A 5000-nucleotide genomic window follows, 5' to 3' on the forward strand; every position below is an offset into this window, starting at 1 on the left:
GTTCAGCTGGGGAAAATTAAGCGGATCCGGACAAGAGTCGGTGGAAATTGGCCCGAAAACAGCCCAGCGGCAAGCGGAAGCGGCTAACGTTGGGGAAAAGTGACACGAAAACAGTTAAGCGGGGGAAAACTAAGCGGATGCGGCCACGCGTTGGGGAAAACAAAGCGGATCTGGCCCAGAGTCGGTGGAAATTGGCCCGAAAACAGTCCAGCGGCAAGCGGAAGCGGCTAACGTTGGGAAAAAGTGACCCGAAAACAGTTCAGCGGGGGAAAACTAAGCGGATGCGGCCACGCGTTGGGGAAAATTAAGCGGATCCGGCCAAGAGTCGGTGGAAATTGGCCCGAAAACAGCCCAGCGGCAAGCGGAAGCGGCTAACGTTGTGGAAAAGTGACCCGAAAACAGTTAAGCGGGGGAAAACTAAGCGGATGCGGCCACGCGTTGGGGAAAACTAAGCGGATACGGCCAAGAGTCGGTGGAAATAGGCCCGAAAACAGTCCAGCGGCAAGCGGAAGCGGCTAACGTTGGGCAAAAGTCACCCGAAAACAGTTCAGCGGGGCAAATTTTTGAAATTTTTTTTGAAATTTTGAAATTTTTTTGAATTTTTGAAATTTTTGAAGTTTTTTTGGGTTTTTGGACTTTTTTTGAATTTTTGAATTTTTTGAATTTTTTTGAATTTTTTTGAATTTTTTGAATTTTTTTTGAATTTTTGAATTTTTGAATTTTTTTTGAATTTATTTGATTTTATAAATTTTTTGTGATTTTTTGAGATTTTTTTGAATATTTTACATGGGTGATTTCGACTTGGGGGATTTTCAGGGGGTGGTAACCCTGGGCGTGGCTAGAGCCTCAAAATGCATATTCCCCTATAGGGGGGCAAGGTTTTCAAAAATGGGTGCCCCCTCATGTACACGCGCGTGGGTGTACATGGCCCCGTCGGTGCCAGCGTGGGTGGAAAATGGCCCGAAAACAGCCCAGCGGCAAGCGGAAGCGGCTAACGTTGGGCAAAACTGACCCGAAAGCAGTATAGCTTGGAAAATTAAGCGGATGCAGCCAATTGTTGGCGAAAACTAAGCGGATACGGCCAAGTGACGGTGAAAAATGGCCCGAAAACAGTCCAGCGGCAAGCGGAAACGGCTAACGTTGGGCAAAAGTGACCCGAAAACAGTTCAGCTGGGGGAAATTAAGCGGAAGCAGCCAAGCGTTGGGCAAAACCAAGCGGATACGGCCAAGAGTCGGTGGAAAATGGCCCGAAAACAGTCCAGCGGCAAGCGGAAACGGCTAACGTTGGGACAAAGTGACCCGAAAACAGTTCAGCTGGGGAAAATTAAGCGGATGCAGCCAAGCGTTGGGGAAAACTAAGCGGATCCGGCCCAGAGTCGGTGGAAATTGGCCCGAAAACAGTCCAGCGGCAAGCGGAAGCGGCTAACGTTGGGCAAAAGTGACCCGAAAACAGTTCAGCGGGGGAAAACTAAGCGGATGCGGCCACGCGTTGGGGAAAACTAAGCGGATACGGCCAAGTGTTGGGGAAAAATGGCCCGAAAACAGCCCAGCGGCAAGCGGAAGCGGCTAACGTTGGGGAAAAGTGACCCGAAAACAGTTAAGCGGGGGAAAACTAAGCGGATGCGGGCACGCGTTGGGGAAAACTAAGCGGATGCGGCCAAGTGTCGGTGGAAATTGGCCCGAAAACAGCCCAGCGGCAAGCGGAAGCGGCTAACGTTGGGCAAAAGTGACCCGAAAACAGTTCAGCGGGGGAAAACTAAGCGGATGCGGCCACGCGTTGGGGAAAACTAAGCGGATACGGCCAAGAGTCTGTGGAAATTGGCCCGAAAACAGTCCAGCGGCAAGCGGAAGCGGCTAACGTTGGGCAAAAGTGACCCGAAAACAGTTCAGCGGGGCAAATTTTTGAAATTTTTTTTGAAATTTTTTTGAATTTTTGAAATTTTTGAAGTTTTTTTGGGTTTTTGGACTTTTTTTGAATTTTTGAAATTTTTGAATTTTTTTGAATTTTTTTGAATTTTTTGAATTTTTTTTGAATTTTTGAAATTTTTTTTTTTTTTTTGAATTTATTTGATTTTATAAATTTTTTGTGATTTTTTGAGATTTTTTTGAATATTTTACATGGGTGATTTTGACTTGGGGGATTTTCAGGGGGTGGTAACCCTGGGCGTGGCTAGAGCCTCAAAATGCATATTCCCCTATAGGGGGGCAAGGTTTTCAAAAATGGGTGCCCCCTCATGTACACGCGCGTGGGTGTACATGGCCCCGTCGGTGCCAGCGTGGGTGGAAAATGGCCCGAAAACAGCCCAGCGGCAAGCGGAAGCGGCTAACGTTGGGCAAAACTGACCCGAAAGCAGTATAGCTTGGAAAATTAAGCGGATGCAGCCAATTGTTGGCGAAAACTAAGCGGATACGGCCAAGTGTCGGTGAAAAATGGCCCGAAAACAGTCCAGCGGCAAGCGGAAACGGCTAACGTTGGGCAAAAGTGACCCGAAAACAGTTCAGCTGGGGGAAATTAAGCGGAAGCAGCCAAGCGTTGGGGAAAACCAAGCGGATACGGCCAAGAGTCGGTGGAAAATGGCCCGAAAACAGTCCAGCGGCAAGCGGAAACGGCTAACGTTGGGACAAAGTGACCCGAAAACAGTTCAGCTGGGGAAAATTAAGCGGATGCAGCCAAGCGTTGGGGAAAACTAAGCGGATCCGGCCCAGAGTCGGTGGAAATTGGCCCGAAAACAGTCCAGCGGCAAGCGGAAGCGGCTAACGTTGGGCAAAAGTGACCCGAAAACAGTTCAGCGGGGGAAAACTAAGCGGATGCGGCCACGCGTTGGGGAAAACTAAGCGGATACGGCCTAGTGTTGGGGAAAAATGGCCCGAAAACAGCCCATCGGCAAGCGGAAGCGGCTAACGTTGGGGAAAAGTGACCCGAAAACAGTTAAGCGGGGGAAAACTAAGCGGATGCGGCCACGCGTTGGGGAAAACTAAGCGGATGCGGCCAAGTGTCGGTGGAAATTGGCCCGAAAACAGCCCAGCGGCAAGCGGAAGCGGCTAACGTTGGGCAAAAGTGACCCGAAAATGGATCAGCGGGGGAAAACTAAGCGGATGCGGCCACGCGTTGGGGAAAACTAAGCGGATACGGCCAAGAGTCGGTGGAAATTGGCCCGAAAACAGTCCAGCGGCAAGCGGAAGCGGCTAACGTTGGGCAAAACTGACCCGAAAACAGTTCAGCGGGGGAAAACTAAGCGGATGCGGCCACGCGTTGGGGAAAACTAAGCGGATACGGCCAAGAGTCGGTGGAAATTGGCCCGAAAACAGTCCAGCGGCAAGCGGAAGCGGCTAACGTTGGGCAAAAGTGACCCGAAAACAGTTCAGCGGGGGAAAACTAAGCGGATGCGGCCACGCGTTGGGGAAAACTAAGCGGATACGGCCAAGAGTCGGTGGAAATTGGCCCGAAAACAGTCCAGCGGCAAGCGGTAGCGGCTAACGTTGGGCAAAACTGACCCGAAAACAGTTCAGCGGGGGAAAACTAAGCGGATGCGGCCACGCGTTGGGGAAAACTAAGCGGATACGGCCAAGTGTTGGGGAAAAATGGCTCGAAAACAGCCCAGCGGCAAGCGGAAGCGGCTAACGTTGGGCAAAAGTGACCCGAAAACAGTTCAGCGGGGGAAAACTAAGCGGATGCGGCCACGCGTTGGGGAAAACTAAGCGGATACGGCCAAGTGTTGGGGAAAAATGGCCCGAAAACAGCCCAGCGGCAAGCGGAAGCGGCTAACGTTGGGGAAAAGTGACCCGAAAACAGTCCAGCGGCACGCCGAAGCGGCTAACGTTGGGCAAAAATGGCCAAAAGCGGTGGAGCAGGGCGGTCTGAATCTATGCATCCACATAAAATGGGGGGTAAACCTGGGGGATTTCCAGGGGGTGGTAACCCTGGGCGTGGCTGGAGACCCAAAATGCATATTCCCCTATAGGGGGGAAGGATTTTTGGAAGAGGCAGCCCCTCATGTACATGCCAAGCGGGGTGTACATGGCCCCTGTGGGTGCCTCCGTCGGTGTAAAATGGCCCGAAAAACAAGATTATGTTACCCGAAGACACGATTATGTTACCGAAAAAACACGGTTGAGCGGGGGCAGTAAGCACGGTTGAGCGGGGGCAAAAAACACGGTTGAGCGGGGCAAAAAACACGGTGCAGCGGGGACAAAAGACACGATTTTGTTACCGAAAAACACGGCCCGTCAGGGGCAAGGAACACGAATATGTTACCGAAAAACACGGACCACGCGGGTTGAAATCCCCAGCCGTAGAGCCGGCGAAACACGGTGGGGCAGGGCGTCTAAGCGTGGAGGCGCCCGTAAGACCGATGCGGGTTGAAATCCCCAGCCGTAAAGCCGGCGAAAAGCGGTCGGGCAGGGTGACTCCGCGTGGAGTTTCGCCCGTAAGGCCGATGCGGGTAGCCGCGCGGGTTGAAATCCCCAGCCGTAAAGCCGGCGAAACACGGTTCATTGGGGCGCCTAAGCGTGGAGGCGCCCCGCAGAGACCGAGCGGGTTGAAATCCCCAGCCGTAAAGCCGGCGAAACACGGTTCATTGGGGCGCCTAAGCGTGGAGGCGCCCCGCAGAGACCGAGCGGGTTGAAATCCCCAGCCGTAAAGCCGGCGAAACAAGTTCGGGCAGGGCGACTCCGCGTGGAGTTTCGCCCGTAAGACCGATGCGGGTAGCCGCGCGGGTTGAAATCCCCAGCCGTAAAGCCGGCGAAACACGGTTCATTGGGGCGCCTAAGCGTGGAGGCGCCCCGCAGAGACCGAGCGGGTTGAAATCCCCAGCCGTAAAGCCGGCGAAACACGGTTCATTGGGGCGCCTAAGCGTGGAGGCGCCCCGCAGAGACCGAGCGGGTTGAAATCCCCAGCCGTAAAGCCGGCGAAACACGTTCGGGCAGGGTGTCTAAGCGTGGAGGCGCCCGTAAGACCGATGCGGGTAGCCGTGCGGGTTGAAATCCCCAGCCGTAAAGCC

Source organism: Carex rostrata, chromosome 2 (assembly GCF_964058835.1).
Source record: "Carex rostrata chromosome 2, lpCarRost1.2, whole genome shotgun sequence".
Lineage (NCBI taxonomy): Eukaryota > Viridiplantae > Streptophyta > Magnoliopsida > Poales > Cyperaceae > Carex > Carex rostrata.